The sequence below is a fragment of the Hypanus sabinus genome, chromosome 20 (assembly GCF_030144855.1).
Source record: "Hypanus sabinus isolate sHypSab1 chromosome 20, sHypSab1.hap1, whole genome shotgun sequence".
NCBI classification, from domain to species: Eukaryota; Metazoa; Chordata; class Chondrichthyes; order Myliobatiformes; family Dasyatidae; genus Hypanus; species Hypanus sabinus.
The window spans coordinates 42,686,699-42,706,319 of record NC_082725.1 but is presented as its reverse complement, the minus strand read 5'-3'; the positions used below and the strand labels follow the sequence as shown (position 1 = coordinate 42,706,319).

Sequence of the window (19,621 nt, the reverse complement as noted above, 5' to 3'; positions counted from 1 at the left end):
GCTTCTTTCAATGGATGCTGCCCGACCTGCTGAGTTCATCCAGCTTTTTTGTACATCATGATTTGACCACAGCATCTGCAGTGTACTTTGTGTTTGCTATTATTACCTGACTTGTCCATGAGGTCCCCAGCGATGAAGGTAGCTTTTCGAATCCAAGGGTTGACATGCTGAATCCTTGCCTCAGTACAACAGGTGGATCGATGCTACTTGTATCCATCTATAATTGAAGACCCTGAGTCATGCCCTCTTCACCTTACTACCATTAGGGAGGATCTATGGGAGCCTGAAGACCCACACTCAGTGTTTTAAGAGCAGCTTCTTCCCCGCCATTATCAAATTTCAGAATACAACAGATTTTGATGAGTGGGCATTTGGGTGGGGTTAGATGGGTATGTAATTGGAAAATAGCTGGAAGCAAGCCCTTGCGCATGTATGAATGGACGTCCAGATAAAGATGTGAGAATACAGATCTCCTTACATCATTTGGGTGGGTCTCAGTGGAAGTCTGAGTCATCTGAAAGTGCGTTCAGATGCTCTTTGGATGTGAGAGTTCAGCAATCTTTGTCACATCTCATGACCAGCCAACTGAATATGACCAGTAAGTAAAAATATTTGAGTAAATAAAACTTTCACTTCTCATGAAAGCTCTGATTTTTCTTCTATATGTCATTACAACAGTGTCCAGGGAAATCCTACGTGTCAGGTGTGCAGAGGATGACAGGCTGATTTATTATCTTCTCAGGCTTAAGGCATTATCAACATTGCCGCCTTGACCAGGAATGTGCGATTGCATCTGCTGTCCAATTGCTAACATCCACTCACTCTCCATCACACATATCCTTGTACTATCACCCTCACTGAGCCATATCATCTGAAAGATTTTTAACCTCAAATCAGTCCTTGCCTCAATCTCTCCACAACCTCACCCTCCCAAGCACTATAAACTTATCCAGCCCTACAATCATTCGAGAAAATTGCATTCCTGCAATTATGATATCATTTGTAGCCTTGCCTTTGGCAAACCATGGCCCCAAACTCTATAATTCCCATCCTAGGCTTGTCTGCCTCTTTCCTGTACTTCAAGTTAATTTCTTTTACCAAATTTTTAGATGCCTGAGGTTCAATGTAACATTTTGTCTGTGAAGATTTTCCCTGTATTTTTCATTCAGTGGATGTGTTTGTGCATTCATTGTCTATCTGTAATTGAATTTAGTTTGTTGCTATACTACATTATAAATGGTGAAGTGTACATTAACACGCGGAAATCTGCAGATGCTGGAAATTCAAACAACACACACAAAACGCTGGTGGAACACAGCAGGCCAGGCAGCATCTATAAGGAGAAGCATTGTCGACAAAGGGTCTCGGCCCGAAACGTCGACAGTGCTTCTCCTTATAGATGCTGCCTGGCCTGCTGTGTTTCACCAGTGTTTTGTGTGTGTTGTGTGTACATTAACACTACCATTAAGTAGGCTGTACAGAGCATTTCATCCCACACTGATAACTTATGTATAAAATGTTTATGGAATTGTTAGTGGTGATATTTGAAGTACTGTAGTAGTATTCAGAGCTTTGGGAGGTGCTTTGCAGAAGACAATGCCAGTTTCTTCAGTGCATTTTGTAGACACTGCAACTTAAGTAAGTTAGTCATAGAGGGACTGGGTGGACTGGAATCAAGTGAGCTACGTCAGCTTGCATAACGCCCAGGACTATGAGTGTCATTGGAGGAGCACTCATCCAATCAAAGTGAAAGTAATGCACTGGATTCCTGAAACATACCTTATTAATACCAGAAATGCTTCAGAGAGTAAGGGGATGTGTTACATACCACTCCAAGCAGCTCTTAAAGTTGCCAGTGGTAGTAACACTAAGAAGTTGATAATCAATGATGGAAATGCCATTAATTGTCAAAGGTTAGGTACTCTCTCACCAGGGATGTCCTCAACCTGGCCTTTTGTAGTATAAATGTCACCTGTTACTTACTAGTCCATAACTGAATGTCCTCTGAGGCTTGTCATACGTAAGTTCTGACTGCTCCATTTCCTGAACTGTTTTTAAGGCAAACTGAACACTACAATTATTTCAAATTCTGAATTGAGACTGGAAGGAAGGTCATTATTTAAGCAAGTTGGGACAAAAATATATTCTGATAATTGGCCTCCAATTATCATACTGTCCTGCTCTGTATGATTCCAACCTGTGGAGAAATTCCCCTAATGGCCATGAATTCAGTTTCATTCCTGCTGCTTAATGCAATACTTCACATCGAGAGCAGTCAATCTCGTTGCTCCTCAGTAATTTAATTCTCTGGTCCAGGATATATTGATCTATGGATCCTTAAAGAAACCTAACTGGTACATTGATGAGCAAGCTCTTCTGTCACTTTGCTGATTGAGATGAGGTTAATGTAGCAATTAATAGCAGAATTAGATTTATGAAAATGGCAATGTAAAAGACTTGTGTGGAAGATTTAGAAGGGGTTTGAAGAAGATATTTTTTCACACCCGGAGGGTGGGTGAGATCAGGAATGCAATGCCTGAGGAGATGATGGAAGTGGATACTCAGTAGTTAAAATGTATTTAAATGGACACTTAAAATTTTGTTCTGTGGGCTGAGTACTTAAAAATGGAACTTGCGTGCATAGGTACTTGATTGCTGGTATAGACACAGAGGGCCAAAGAGCCTATTTTCAAGCTATGTGATTCTATGACATACCTGGGCTATCTTTTATTTTATTTTTGTAGGTTTACTAAAACTGCTTGTTTTGAAATATGACAAGTTTAGTAGCACAAGTATGTGTAAGCTGTTGGTGAATGACTGAGGCTCATGGCTCAATCTAGATAAGATGGGTTGCACCTTAATAGGCGGGGGACCAGCATTCTGGCAGACAGGTTTGCCTCTGCAACATGGATGTGTTTAAACTAAGTAGTGGGGGGGGGGGGGGGAGGGATGAACTGGAAATATAAGGATGGAGTTAAAGGGAAAGTGAAAATAAGAAAAGTTAAAAAGGACAACAGAATCAATGGAGTAGAAAGCTCAAGAAGAGATCATACAGTATGGCCAAGTGAAATAGGAATTGATATGAAAGGAGTGGGGAGTAATGAATTAAAAGTATTATATATGAATGCACTAAGTATAAGGAATAAAGTAGATGAGCTTGAGGCTCAGTTGGAAATTGGCAAGTACGATGTTGTGGGAATAACAGAGACATGGCTTCAAGTGGACAGGGCCTGGGAAATAAATATTCAAGGATATGCATCTTATCGAAAGGACAGACTGACTGGCAGAGGGGGTGGGGTGGCTCTGTTGGTCAGGAATGTTATTCAGTCCCTTGCGAGAGGGGACATAGAAACAGGGGATGTAGAGTCTGTATGGATAGAACTGAGAAATTCTAAGGGTAGAAAGACGCTAATGGGAGTTATCTACAGGCCCCCAAACAGCAGTCTAGATATAGGGTGTAAGTTGAATGAAGAGTTAAAATTGGCATGTCGCAAAGGTAATGACACAGTTGTCATGGGGGATTTCAACATGCAGGTAGACTGGGAGAATCAGAATGGTACTGGACCCCAAGAAAGGGAGTTTGTGGAGTGCCTCCGAGATGGATTCTTAGAACAGCTTGTACTGGAGCCTACCAGGGAGAAGGCAATTCTAGATTTAGTGTTGTGCAATGAACCGGATTCGATCAGGGACCTTGAGGTAAAGGAGCCATTGGAGGTAGTGACCATAATATGATATGTTTTAACCTACAATCCTACAATTTGAGAAGGAGAAGGGAAAATCAGATGTGTCAGTATTACAATTGAACAAAGGGAACCATGGAGCTATGAGGGAGGAGCTGGCCAAAGTTCAATGGAACAATACCCTAGCAGGGAAGACAGTAGAACAACAATGGCAGGTATTTCTGGGAATAATGGAGAAGGTGCAGGATTGGTTCATTCCAAAGAGGAAGAAAGATCCTAAGGGGAGTAAGAGGCGGCCGTGGCTGACGAGGGAAGTAAAGAGCAGTATAAAAATAAAAGAGAAGAAGTATAACATAGCAAAGATGAGCGGCAAACCGGAGGACTGGGAAGCTTTTAAAGAGCAACAGAAGATAACAAAAAAGGCAATACGACAGTAAAAAATGAGATACGAAGATAAACTAGCCAAGAATATAAAGGAGGATAGTAAAAGCTTCTTTAGGTATATGAATAGCAAAAAAATAGTTAAGACCAAAATTGGGCCATTGAAGACAGAAACGGGTGAATTTATTATGGGGAACAAGGAAGTGGCAGATGAGTTGAACAGGTACTTTGGATCTGTCTTCACTAGGGAAGACACAAACAATCTCCTAGATGTAATAGTGGCCAAAGGAACTAGGGTAAAGGATGAACTGAAGGAAATTTATATTAGGCAAGAAACGGTGTTGGATAGACTGTTGAGTCTGAAGGCTGATAAGTCCCCGGGACCTGATGATCTGCATCCCAGGGTACTTAAAGAGGTGGCTCTAAAAATCGTGGACGCATTGGTAATCATTTTCCAAGGAACAGTTCCTGCTGATTGGAGGGTGGCTAATCTTGTCCCACTTTTCAAGAAAGGAGGGAGAGAGAAAACAGGGAATTGTAGACCGGTTAGCCTGACGTCAGTGGTGGGAAAGATGCTGGAGTCAATTATAAAAGAGGAAATTACGACACATTTGGATAGCAGTAGAAGGATCAGTCCGAGTCAGCTTGGATTTATGAAAGGAAAATCATGCTTGACTAATCTTCTGGAGTTTTTTGAGGATGTAACTATGAAAATGGACAAGAGAGAGCCAGTGGATGTAGTGTACCTGGACTTCCAGAAAGCTTTTGATAAAGTCCCACATAGGAGATTAGTGGGCAAAATTAGGGCACATGGTATTGGGGGCAGAGTACTGACATGGATTAAAAATTGGCTGGCTGACAGGAAACAAAGAGTAGCGATTAATGGGTCCCTTTCAGAATGGCAGGCTGTGACCAGTGGGGTACCGCAAGGTTTGGTGCTGGGACCGCAGCTGTTTACAGTATACATTAATGATTTAGATGAAGGGATTAAAAGTAACATTAGCAAATTTGCTGATGACACAAAGCTGGGTGGCAGAGTGAAATGTTAAGAGGATGTTATGAGAATGCAGGGTGACTTGGACAGGTTGGGTGAGTTTGCAAATGTATGGCAGATGCAGTTTAATGTGGATAAATGTGAGGTTATCCACTTTGGTGGCAAGAACAGGAAGGCAGATTACTATCTAAATGGAGTCAAGTTGGGAAAGGGGAAGTACAACGAGATCTAGGTGCTCTTGTACATCAGTCAATGAAAGCAAGCATGCAGGTACAGCAGGCAGTGAAGAAAGCTAATGGCATGCTGGCTTTTATAACAAGAGGAATTGAGTATAGGAGTAAAGAGGTCCTTCTGCAGCTGTACAGGACCCTGGTGAGACCTCACCTGGAGTATTGTGTGCAGTTTTGGTCTCCAAATTTGAGGAAGGACATTCTTGCTATTGAAGGAGTGCAGCGCAGGTTCACAAGGTTAATTCCCGGAATGGCGGGACTGTCATATATTGGAAGATTGAAGCGACTGGGCTTGTATACACTGGAATTTAAAAGGATGAGGGGGATCTGATTGAAACTTATAAGATTATTAAGGGATTGGACACACTAGAGGCAGGAAGCATGTTCCCGCTGATGGGTGAGTCCAGAACTGGAGGCCACAGTTTAAGAATAAGGGGTAGGCCATTTAGAACAGAGATGCGGAAAAACTTTTTCACCCAGAGTGGTGGATATGTGGAATGCTCTGCCCCAGAAGGCAGTGGAGGCCAAGTCTCTGGATGCATTCAAGAGAGAGTTAGATAGAGCTGTTATAGATAGCGGGGTCAAGGGATATGGGGAGAGGGCAGGAACGGGGTACTGATTGTGTATGATCAGCCATGATCACAGTGAATGGTGGTGCTGGCTAGAAGGGCTGAATGGCCTACTCCTGCACCTACTGTCTATTGTCTATAAGTGTGAAATAATGCATTTGTGGAGGTGTGACCAAGTGAAAGGAGGGATGATGAATTGGGAGGACAGTGATGTAAGTGCAGTGGGATCATAAAGGCAGCACGAATGGTCAATAAGATGGAATAAGAAGATGCATGAAATACTTTATTAATGGAGACATGGAATATTTGACATGGAGGTAATGACAGATCTGTATACAATCTGAATTGTGTTACACACTGAAGATTGCGTTTGTGCTTTGCCTTCAGACATACTAGGTGTGATGAATTGAATTGTTGTCATTGGGTTAGCCATGCCTTGGTTGTGTTATTGCTCTCATTTGCAATTTTGCCTGGGTGAGTGAGTCTTATACTATTTCGGGAGACAACCCCTTCGTTTGGAATAAAAGCAGAAAATGTCTTTTGTTGAAAACATTTACTAAACCAGAGGAGATCTTAAAACTATCCGTTGGCTTCTTGGCCACCTTAGATGCTCATTATTATTAAACCATAAGACATCGGAGTAGAATTAGGCCATTCAGCCCATCGAGTCCTCTCTGCCATTCCATCATGGCTGATCCCAGATCTCACTCAACCCCATACACCTACTTTCTCGCCATATCCTTTGATGCCCTGACCAATCAGGAACCCTGCTTCCACTTCAAATATACCCATGGACTTGGCCTCCACTGCAGTCTTTGGCAGAGCATTGCACAGATTCACTACTCTCTGGCTAAAAGAAAATCCTTCTTATCTCTGTTCTAAGAGATCGCCCCTCAATTTTGAGGCTGTGCCCTCAAATTCTAGATACCCGCACCATAGGAAACATCCTCTCCACATCCACCTTATCTAGTCCTTTGAACATTTGATAGGTTTCAATGAGGTCCCCCCCCCCACATTATTTTAAATTCCAGTGAGTACAGGCCCAAGGCTACCAAACGCTCCTCATATGTTAACCCCTCCATTCCCAGAATTATCTTTGTGATTGTCCTCTAGACTGTCTCCAATGGCAGCACATCCTTTCTGAGATATGGGGCCCAAAACTGTTGACAGTGCTCCCAAGTATGGCCTGATTAGTGTCTTATAAAGCATCAGCATTATCTCCTTGCTTTTATATTCTATTCCCTTGAAATAAATGGCAACATTGCATTTGCCGCCGCGTTCTTCCAGATTTCCCCAATTAACAGAATTTTGATTCTCAAGTTATAAATTGAAACCAATTTCTTTTATTTGTACTTTACACTATACCACCATATTTTATGCTCTGTTCTGCATATTGTTTTTGTCAGTAAATGGTTTATACTGCCCAACACTCTGTAAGTGGGAACAGTAGGAGGCTTGAGTTGCTGGAATATATAGGCAGGTTTACTTGGAGATGGTGAGCAATATGTTTTATATATTAAAGGTGTAAAAGGTAACTTTTGTTCTCAAAATCTGATGTAGATTCAGTTCAATTTTCCCAAGTGGTCAACAAGTTCTGGCAGCATCAAATAGAAGCCCTCAAGGGTTCACACATCCCAGGGCACTTGGGATTTAATTATGACACAGCTCTGCAAGAAGAAATGTTTTCATTTCTGTTACACCTGTCTGGTCTTCAGGACATCTCAAAATACTTTGAAGCCAATGAAGTGCAGTCAGTGCTTTAATATTACATAGACACATAGAAACATAGAAAATAGGTGCAGGAGTAGGCCATTCAGCCCTTTGAGCCTGCACTGCCATTCAGTCTGATCATGGCTGATCATCCAGCTCAGAACCCTGTACCTACTTTCTCTCCATACCCCTTGATTCCGTTAGCCACAAGGGCCATATCTAACTTCCTCTTAAATATAGCCAATGAACTGGCCTCAACTGTTTCCTGTGACAGAGAATTCCACAGATTCACCACTCTCTGTGTGAAGAAGTTTTTCCTCATCTCAGTCCTAAAAGGCTTCCCCTTTATCCGTAAACTGTGACCCCTCATTCTGGACTTCCCCAACATCGGAAATAATCTTCCTGCATCTAGCCTGTCCAATCCCTTTAGAATTCTATACGTTTCACTAGGATCCCCCCTCAATCTTCTAAATTCTAGTGAGTATAAACCTAGTCGATCCAGTCTTTCTTCATATGAAAGTCCTGCCATCCCAGGAATCAAACTGATGAACCTTCCCTGTACTCCCTCTATGGCAAGAATGTCTTTCCTCAGATTAGGGGACCAAAACTGCACACAATACTCTAGGTGCGGTCTCACCAAGGCCTTGTACAACTGCAGTAGAACCTCCCTGCTCCGGTACTCAAATCCTTTTGCTATAAATGCCAACATACCATTTGCCTTTTTCACCACCTGCTGTACCTGCATGCCCACCTTCAATGACTGGTGTACAATAACACCCAGGTCTCGTTGCACCTCCCATTTTCCTAATCGGCCACCGTTCAGATAATAATCTGTTTTCCTGTTCTTGCAACCAAAGTGAATGACCTCACATTTATCCACATTAAATTGCATCTGCCATGAATTTGCCCACTCACCTAACCTATCCAAGTCACCCTGCATCCTCTTAGCATCCTCCTCACAGCTAACACTGCGGCCCAGCTTCGTGTCATCCGCAAACTTGGAGATGCTGCATTTAATTCCCTCGTCTAAATCATTGATATATATTGTAAACAACTGGGGTCCCAGCACTGAGCCTTGTGGTACCCCACTAGTCACTGCCTGCCATTCTGAAAAGGTCCTATTTACTCCCACTCTTTGCTTCCTGTCTGCCAACCAATTCTCTATCCACATCAATACCATACCCCCAATACCGTGTGCTTTAAGTTTGCACACTAATCTCCTGTGTGGGACCTTGTCAAAAGCCTTTTGAAAATCTAAATATACCACATCCACTGTCTCTCCCCTATCCACTCTACTAGTTACATCTTCAAAAAATTCTGTAAGATTTGTCAGACATGATTTTCCTTTCACAAATCCATGCTGACTTTGTCCGATGATTTCACCTCTTTCCAAATGTGCTGTAATCACATCTTTGATAACCAACTCTAGTATTTTCCCCACCACCGATGTCAGACTAGCCGGTCTATAATTCCTCGGTTTTTCTCTCCCTCCTTTTTTAAAAAGTGGGGTTACATTGGCCACCCTCCAATCCTCAGGAACTAATCCAGAATCTAAGGAGTTTTGAAAAATTATCACTAATGCATCCAAAATTTCTTGGGCTACTTCCTTAAGCACTCTGGAATGCAGACCATCTGGTCCTGGGGATTTATCTGCCTTTAATCCCTTCAATTTACCTAACACCACTTCCCTACTAACATGTATTTCCCTCAGTTCCTCCATCTCACTAGACCCTTGGTCCCTTAATATTTCCGAAAGATTATTTATGTCCTCCTTAGTGAAGACAGAACCAAAGTAGTTATTCAATTGGTCTGCCATGTCTTTGTTCCCTATGATCAATTCACCTGTTTCTGACTGTAAGGGACCTACATTTGTCTTGGCCAATCTTTTTCTTTTCACATATCTATAAAAGCTTTTACAGTCAGTTTTTATGTTCCCTGCCAGCTTTCTTTCATAATCTTTTTTCCCTTTCCTAATTAAGCCCTTTGTCCTCCTCTGCTGGTGTCTGAATTTCTCCCAGTCCTCAGGTGTGCCGCTATTTTTTTGCTAATTTATATGTTTCTTCTTTGGACTTGATACTATCCCTAATTTCCCTTGTCAGCCACGGGTGCACTACCTTCCCTGGTTTATTCTTTTGCCAAACTGGGATGAACAATTGTTGTAGTTCATCCATGCGATCTTTAAGTGCTTGCCATTGCATATCCACCGTCAAGCCTTGAAGTATCATTTGCCAGTCTATCTTAGCTAATTCACGTCTCATACCTTCAAAGTTACCCTTCTTTAAGTTCAGAACCTTTGTTTCTGAATTAACTATGTCACTCTCTATCTTAATGAAGAATTCCACCATATTATGGTCATTCTTACCCAAGGGGCCTCACATGACAAGATTGCTAACTAACCCTTCCTCATTGCTCAATACCCAATCTAGAATGGCCTGCTGTCTAGGTTATTCCTCGACATGTTGGTTCAGAAAACCATCCCGCATACATTCCAAGAAATCCTCTTCCTCAGCACCCTTAACAATTTGGTTCACCCAATCTATATGTAGATTGAAGTCACCCATTATAACTACTGTTCCTTTATTGTACTTGTGTTGCTCGTAGGAGGAAAATAAAGCCACTTCACTACAACACAGAAGCTGTTGAGTAATTCTAACCAAAGAGCAGTTTTTCATTCACGTCTTAAGGAATTCCTGGTACCTGTTGCATCATGTCTAAAATCTGTGGGTTTTTCCTACCCACTGCAGCCCATTTTCTGTTCATTTTCTTTTCTTCTCTAAGAACCAGTCCTAGTGAAAATAATGATCATAACAGGTCTTGCAAAATACTAAGTTCTCTCTTCACCACAGCATTCCATTCCTCTTATTTTTTCTACCTCATCACCCTCACATTGCTTCTGAAATTGATTTCCCAACTCATGCACTTAAAATTCCTTTTCACACAGACAGTTTTGCTGATAAATTCTATTTATAGAAAGGGCACAAAGTCACAAAGTGAGTGGATCTTTCTTTTATCTGAAGAGCTATTAGCCATTCCCATTTCTCCTCTTCTCTATGCTGCGAGACCGGTTAATGCCATTTGCAGTGCAATTGATTTGTGCGCTCACTGTTGCCATCACTAGTTTAACCAACTATGGAGCTCGGAGTCAATCAGCAAATATCCACTATCATATTCTGGATATTTGTTAAATGCTCTTTTGTTTGAGCCTGGATTTTAATCTTTGTGTATTAAGAAATGCAGGAGTTGATCATTCCATGTCTCAGTTTGATTGTGCCTGATCTGTATTTTAACTCATTGGTTCATATTCTTTTAAAGTGCTTGCTTCACAAAAATCATTCCGATATAGCTTGAAAGTTTTTATTTAACCTTGCATGAATAGCTTTTGTAAAAGGATCCATTTTCTGGATTTTGAAGTGAGAATGTGGAATACCTAACTCGAGACATATCCAAAAATATTGGAGGCTTTTTCTTCTCATTGTTTCACCCACCCAGTCAGGCAGCTAGATCAAACCTCCAACAGCACAATGTTTAATCTGAAACTAACACCACTAGACACGTATTGTCTGATGATGATCACATTGCTGTTTATGTACCCTGCTGTGAGAATATTAGCTGCTGTGTTCTTTCATTACAACACACAGCCTTCATTTTTCAATATATTATTTATTTATTTGGAGGCACCATGCAGAATAGGTCCTTCCAGCCCTTCGACCCATGCAGCCAACGTTGCCCAATTTTAACTCTAGCCTATATTTAATCACAGGACAATTAACAATGGCCAATTAACCTAGTAATCAGTACATCTTTGGACTGTGGGAGGTAGCTAGAGCAGCTGGAGAAAACTCATGCGTTCCACTGGGATGACATACAAACGTCTTACAGAGGACACTAGGATAGAACTATGAACTCTGACCCCTGGAGCTGTAATAGCTACCATGGGGCTCTGCTTCTTTTAAAGCACGTTCCATTCTCCTGTGTAATTTATTTTATGTGCATTCTTTTCCCATTTTATGCTACTTTTACTCTCCCTGTTCCTCCCTCTCTCTCTTCCTTTGTCTCCTTTATTCCCCCAGCTCGAGCATTTTTATATGACAGTGAAAGGAGCACGATTATTTCCAACAAATCTATTCTCTTTTTACTCCCAGGCTGCTTACAGCAGGCCAGGAGATTAACCTTCAGTAGCTAGAAACTCATAATTAACAGTAATTTTCACCTTTGCTGCCAGAGCAGTAACCTGTTCTCATTCCATTGATCTCCCAATCAACAAGGTTAAAAATAATTTCATTTTATTGGTCTTTGTCATTCATCTCATTCTTATTTTGGGCATGGTTTTTCATGTCCCTGGGAGATCATATCACCAACATGAATAACACATAACTGGGAATGCCTCCTCTTTCAATTAGACAGAAAGATCCTGGGATTTTATAGGCTTTCTCCCCCAAGGTTGGGGTGTCCCGCCAATGTCCGTAAATAGCTTGTATGTTCTCCCTGTGGCTGCATGGGTTTCCTCCATTTGCTTATGTTTCCTCCCACATTCCAAAGACATTCAGGTTAGTAAGTTAATGGGTGTAATTGGACGGCGCAGGTTCATTGGTTTGGAAGGGCCTGTAACCATGCAGGATCTCAAAAGACCTTAGAGGGCACAAATAAAAAGTAATAGGGAGAGATTAAAAGAGACCTGAGAGGTATATTTTTTACATAGAGTACAGTGAGTACCTGGAATGGACTGTCAGATGACGTGGTCGAGGCGAGTACAGCTGAAGCATTTAAGAGGTATTTGGACAAGGACGTGGAGGGGAAGGGCTTGCAGGGTTATGGGCTGAACACAGTCAACAGAGAATGCAGTGCTCAGAACGGAACTGTTGGGCTGAAACACTTCTTTCTGTGCTGTATTAATCTATGACTATTATTTCAAAGAGCAATATTGGATATTATCCCTTGTAACCCCTCTGACATTTATTCAACACCTGACACAAATCAAGCATAGACTATAAATAGAAAGAGGTACATGTCATTTGCTGCCTTGAACCTGCTTAACCATTTAACATGTTCCAAGTGTTATTTTCTTTTTCTATTCTCTTATCACTTGATTTCTTATAGATTTATAAATCTTATTGATTTTCCTTATGAACGCAATCATTCACTGAGCCTGCTCAGCCCAAAAGAGCAGAGAATTCCAAAGATTCACCAGCCTCAGAGTGAAGAGATTTGTCCTTATTTCAGTCCTGAAAGTAATAGCTGTCCCTCTGAGACATTGACCTTGAGTTCAAGACTTCTTACCCAGGGTAATTCACCTGCCTGCATCTATCATGTTGAACCTTTGAAGAATTTTGTGTGACTCAGTGAAGTCATGCCTCATTTTCCTCAGCTCGAGCATAAGTACCTGCATAGCAGATGTTTCTCCAGTTATGACAGACCTCTCACCCCAAGAAGCAGTTTGGCAAAGTTTCATTGCACTGCTCCTTAAACCGCTAGATTAAAGTAAGAAAATCAAGATTATACAAGCTTCTCCAAGTGTGGTCTCCCTAGGCCCTTTTCTAGTATTCTGTCTTTATGCTTGTACTCCATTCCTCTTGCAGTGGCCAGACTTCATCGTTTCCTGCGGCGTTCCAGTGACTTGTGTACAAGAACACACAGACTCCCCTAAGCCTCAACATTTCCCGATCTCTCACCATTAAAAAAACTTAGCATTTCTACTTTGTGTTCCAGTGTGTTTCCACATTGTACTCGATCTGCCACGTTGTTCGCTCACTCAAATTTTCTATATCTCCTTGAAGCCTCTTTGTATCCTCATCACTGCTAACATCCCTGTGTAATTCTGTATTGTTAGAATAGTTGTAAATATTACCTTTGGTGCTGTCAGTAGATTGTAAATAGTTAGTGCTCAACCACTGATCCTGCAGTGCCTCAATATCACAACATGCTGATGTGAGAAGGACTCATTTATTCTTCTGTCCATTCCACTGTACAAACGCTGCCTAACCTGCTGAGATCCTCCAGCATTTTGTGTATGTTGCAGCATCTGCAGACTTCCTCATGTTTATGATTTGCCTCTCTACAAATTCTGCCTGACCTGCTGAGTTCTTCCAGCAATTTATTTTTCTGTTCCAATTTCCAGCATCTGGAGTCTCTTATGTCTATTCCCACTCTTTGTTTTCTATCAGCTAACTAAATCCAAATCCACAATATTGTATATTGCTCCCAATTTTATTCATCATCTGAATGGTATCTTACTGAAATCCCTCCAAAAATTAAATTACATCCACTGATACCCCACATTTACTCCACTAGATGCACCCTTATAGAATTCCCAACAGTTTAGTCAAACATAATTTCTATTTCATAAACTCATGTAGACTCTGCTTAACTTTATTATTTTATGTGTGGTTAAATTGTATCCTTTTGTCATTGGTTCCAGCATTTTCTCTTCCTCTTCTTTTCCCTTCATTCATTCCTTAAGATCATATTTGAGACTTCCAATATGCAGGAAATATTGACAGATTATTTAGAACTTGGAAGTTGATAACCAAATCATCCGTTGTCTCTATTGCCACCTCTTTGTCTGCAATAACATTTATTAATATTCAGGCTCATTACCTTTCTGGTTGTATTTCTTTACTAATAATGATTGCACTGGACCCTTATTTCCTCAATATTTAAACAAAGTTTTTTAAGTTTTTGTTTAATTCCTCTGTCTCATCACTTCGCCACTAAGAGTGCTTCCATTTTCGTAAAGGTTTACAATTTCCTTTGCTAATCTTTTTTTCTTACATAAATACCTCTTACAATCTGTTTTTATATTCCTTGATAATTTACACTTGTTCCTTTTTTCCCCTTTCTTTGTCAATTTCTTATAGTAGCTTTATAAATCTTTCCCTTTGATTTAATACTTTAATTTGTCCCCCTTTCCATGGTTGGAGTGCTTTGCACACAGTGATTTTGTGCCTTAAAGAAATTTACATTTGTTGCAGACAAGTGCATTATTTCCCTAAGCTTTTGCCTATCTACTGTCATAACTTTTAATGTAGTTTCTCAATGTATCCCAGTCAATCTTCCCCTCATACCTTTCTTTGGTTAAAATTTGATTTAATTTGAAACCCTGGTTTCAAACTTTTAAACTTACTGCAAAATATTCTCGTGTTAACATTTCCTGAAACAAGATTTCTTTTAACTCTTTCTCATTACAGAGCACCAGTTTTAAAATAGCTTAGTTTCTAGTTGTTTCTTCGATACAGTGATCCAGAAATTTATCACTTTCTAATTCCATGAAATCATTATTAGTACAAATTTGGTTTTCCCTGTCTACGTGCAGATTAAAGACCCCCATGTTTATTGTACTTTCTGTGTTGTTGTCACCTCTAATTTCCTCAATTTTACTAAGCCTTGCATCACGATTATTATTCACAGGCCAGTAAATAATTAAGTCCTGCCAAAGATTCTCGGCCCGAAACATCGACTGCACTTTTTTCCATAGATGCCGTCTGGTCTGCTGAATTCCTCCAGCATTTTGTTGGGTTTTTTTTGCTCAGATTTCCAGCATCTGCAGATTTTCTCTTGTTTATGAAATAATTCCCACAAATGTTTTGATGCCCCTGCTGCTTCTGAGATCCACCAAAATGAACTTAATTGAAAACTGTGATCTGCTAAACTAAGGTCCTTTCTTACCGCTATATTGGTCTCAGTCCTTAATGAGACCAGTACAGCAGTTAGGACCATTGTTTAGCAGACCACAGTACTCAATTAAATTTCAATTACATTTTCCTTTTGGTCTATCCTTCCTAAATGTAGAATAGTTAATTCCTAGCTTTGCTTCTCTTACAGCTACGTTTCTGTAATGGCGATTAGATGATAGCCATTTACAAGTATTTTTCACATTATTCATTCTCCTTGGGTGCAACGTTACTTGAGTTTGCCCTCATAACACTTCCCTATACTTTGTCCTTGCTTGCTGCTCATTTTTCTTTTGCTGCCTGTTTAATTTACACACAACATTTCTATGTTTTACTTCCAGCTTTGATTATCTCCCTTCTGACTCTCCTCTCAGGTTCCCATCTTTCTGACAGATAAAAAGGTCATTATTACATTGTTGTTTGTGAGATCACTTATTGGTGTTGGATTCTGATGTTTTAATGCAAGATTTCTTCAGGAAAAAGTTACAAAACTTGTTGCTTCACAATCGATTTATTAAGATTTGATAGAACAGAGGAAAGTTGAATGGACAGTGATATAGTGAAGAGAAGGTTAAGATTAAAGATACTAAGAAGGTTAATATGGCACTGCTTTGTTTTAAGCTATTTATACCCATAAACACAAGGAAAACATTCAAATTTGCAGATATGAGTTAACCAATTAGAAAGTTATTATTTAATACTGCAGTACCAAGTTAGCCATTGAAAAGGCACTTATTCAAGTAATACAAAACAAAGAAGCTTGCCTGACTGTCCAGAATCATACTTTGTGTAGCTGCTAGAGGCATATTGAACATAAGAAGAAGAAAGCCCTTAACTCCAGGTGGAGTCATCCGGATGCCTTCATTTGACGGCATTTTTTTTTAGCAGGCTTTCTTGTTTTTACGAGGCCGAGTTGCTAGCTCGACGCTCAACCCAGCATGGATGGAAAGCGTGCAAGGGAGCCGGTTGGATTCAAACTCAGGAGCCTTCGCTCTGAAGTCTGGCGCTGATGCCTCTACGCCAATATGGATATTGAACATAAGAACTACTTAAAATACAAGTAAATACTTAATTGTCAAACAGCAAAGAAAATAACAAACATTCTCAGAACTAAACAACCCCTCCCCTTTATTCCAAATTACATGTTTAGCATCATTGTATGTTAAAATTCAGAGGCAGAAAAACTTGTGATATCTACGTTACATACAAGATAATCAAAACAAAACTGCTTATGCAATATCAAAGAGTGTATTCTTCAAAGTGTTCATAAGATAATATTGTGGTTAGGCAGATTAGAAGGTACACTTAAGTGAGTTTGAAGTATTCTATTAATGATGAAGTAAACACAGATTTAAATATGGTAAGACACATTAGTGTAACTACAACTAATGTTAAATAAACCATAATGTTCGCTAGTTGTCAACTTGCTTGCAGTCTCCTGGCTGGGTAGTGATTTGCGCACTGTAGCACAGCAATGTAAGCACTGTGGCCAGGAGGTTCTAACCCATTAAGCACTTAATCTGTCCTTGTTGGGTACCACTTTAGCTCGCTTGCAGTGGCTGGCATGCATTCACTTAGTCTTACCATCTACTTTCACTGCCAAGTTAGGACTTAATAGCAGTTGATAAGGACCTTCCCATTGAGCTCCCAGTGGTTCCTTATGCAGTTTCTTAATCAGGACCCACTCACCAGGAATCAGGGTATGTCCTCCTCCTGTTGGGTCTTCCCAAGTGGGAGAAACCTGTTGAGAAGCAGAATGGATAGCTGGGGTTAATTTCACAGAAAAACTAAACTATCTACCATAATGTGTTTATTAGTTTCTCTGAGATCGAAGACTTCTGGCAGTGACATATGATGACCTGTTTGCATCTCAAATGGACTTAGTTTAGTTTCCTGTTTGGGGTTGCGCTGATGCTTCACAAGACCATTGAGAGAGCTGTAGGCCATAATACACTTTCCTCGTGATATTTGGTCAGTCATTGTTTGATGTTTGCATTCCTTATTCGATTTGTCCTGATGATTTTGGGTACTGTGGACAATGAAAAGTCCATTCAGTGTTCATCAGTTGACATAATTCCTGACAAACACTCCCAGTGAAATACACTCCTTGTTCAGAGTCATTGTGGCATGGCAATCCCCATCTCGGAATATCAAAATCGTCTTTGCTGTGTGTGTGGTAAAGCTTTCCTTGCTACAGTAGCTTCCGCCCATCTTGAAAACTTGTCCACTATTAGCTATATGTCTGAGTATCCTTGACACTTTGGTAAAGAAATGTAGTCCACTTGTAAGTATGTGGGGCAGGAGCACTTGATTGTGGTGGCAGCTGTTCTTCTATCGCAGGATTTGCTTTCTGGTATGTCATGCATCTTTCAAACATTTGTCAAGCTTGAGCCCTGAACTTTGGATTCAAAGATTCAAAGGTACAATACTACCACCAGTAGGAGAATCTGTCAACCACCTTTTGTGCTCAATGAATCCTCGATAGTGCTTTTGCTCTGGCAGATTAGGAAGCTGTAGATGGGGCTATGAGTATTTGCGTATATCCATTTGTGTTTAACCTCCACCATGCTCCATCCAGAACCACATTTCTTTTGAAGACCCTTGAGCTTGCATCTATTGAATATTTTGTATGCTCATCTGTATGTGGAGTCAACTTCGATTCCATAATGCCAGTTGTTGAGTTCATTGCACATGTTCCTGGTACTTTTTCTGCTTCCCGTGCTGCCAATTTTGCAATTTCATCTGCAAATGCATTTCTATGGCTTTCCATTGTAATAAATTTGGAGTGGCTTTTAGATGTTAATACAGCGACTTTTGACAGCAGTTTTATGACATCCATAAATTCTCATACTAGTTGGCCATTCTCGATTGAGGTTCGTACAGCCTTAAGAATTCCACCTAGTCTGTGTAAGCTTTCAAAAATTATGATCAATTCCAAAAGCATATCGAGAATCAGTGTAGATATTAGCTGATGTTCCTTCTGCCAACTTACAAGCCTCAATCAAGCCATTTAGTGCTGCCCGTTGTGCAGAAGTTCAGTAACAGGAGCCATGTTTCCTGATGCCAGCATTTCAGTTCCAGAAACAACTGCCCATCCAGCTATTTGAGTTCGTCTTTCAGTCATTGAGGAGCCGTCAGTGTACAGAATCGGACCTGGGTTCAATAGAGGCACTTCTTTGGAATAATTTGTGTCTTCGTGGCATGTAATTGTTCTTGGATAATCATGGTCATCGTAGTCTTCCATGTCCGATGGCAATGTAGTAGGTGGATTTGCTGGATTCGCTCATTGACTGATGTTATTGGGTGCCACAAGAACAGTGTGGTACTTGGACTACTGAGCAGCTGTTACTTCGGAGGCCCCATCCATAGTCAATAAAGTGTGTAGTGAGTGTGGACTTCAAACATTTAAAATTTGTTCAAGCCTCATGCTAGAAACAGCAATGACTGCAGATAGATTACCAGCACTGCTTGTAAACATGGACCCCATCCTAATGGTACATTATCCAATTTAGCCAAGTAATAGTCAACAGGACACTGTTGGTCCCCACGTTCTTGAATTAAGAGTGTCATCATGTAGCCATGTTTCTCACTGACATACAGTACAGGGTAAATTATGTGCCCGTATTGGGGATTCCTAATGCAGATACAGTACACAATGCTGCCTTTTAAAGTTAGTAAAGATTCCAGTTGCTCTTAATTAAAAGTCACAGAGTTTCCTGAGAGCTTGCTGCCCTTCAGCTGATGGTCAAGTGGTTGAGCAATTTCAGCATATGAATCAACCCATGATCTGTTGCAGTTGCACAAACCCAGAAATGACCAGAGCTGCTGCTCTGTTTGTCAGAAGCTTTGCTGATCTAATGGCTTTTGCATTATCCTTAGTGATTTCCCCTTTACCTTGGGGAAATTTCCTGACCCAGGTAAATGACTTCCTCTTGTTACAATTGTGCCTTGTATAGACGTTTGTGACATTTGGAGGATAGATAGTCGAGCAGTTAAAGCACATCATGTTCATGGTGGTCTTCAGCTTTGCATGCAATCAAGCCATCGTCTGCATATTGTACAATAGTCAAATCAGTGGCTAGTGAGTCCCTCAAGTGTTGTCTCACAGCCAGGTGCTAGACAATGGGCCGGTTGTGGAGCCCTTGCGGTAGCCTCATCCACTGATATTGTTGACCATCAACTGTAAAAGCCAACCATGGTTGACGTACAGATACTAGTGGCATGGAACAGATCCATTGGCAACTTTAGTAACTGTAAACCATTTGTGTGATGGCTTTGGGACATTGAAAATAGTTAATGGATCTGCCACTAAAGGGGTTAGCATGTCAATACATTGATTAACAGTGGTTTCATCTTCAGTCCTGTGTGTCATCACTCCTTGGTCTTTATT

The 19,621-nt window shown here is 40.7% G+C and overlaps 1 protein-coding gene across 5 annotated transcripts in view; it reads left to right on the top strand.

Annotated features, from left to right (window-relative positions):
- The window catches only part of LOC132378460 (catenin delta-2-like), a 1,187,639-nt gene that overhangs the window by 722,678 nt on the left and 445,340 nt on the right, over positions 1-19,621 (top strand). The window lies entirely within an intron of this gene.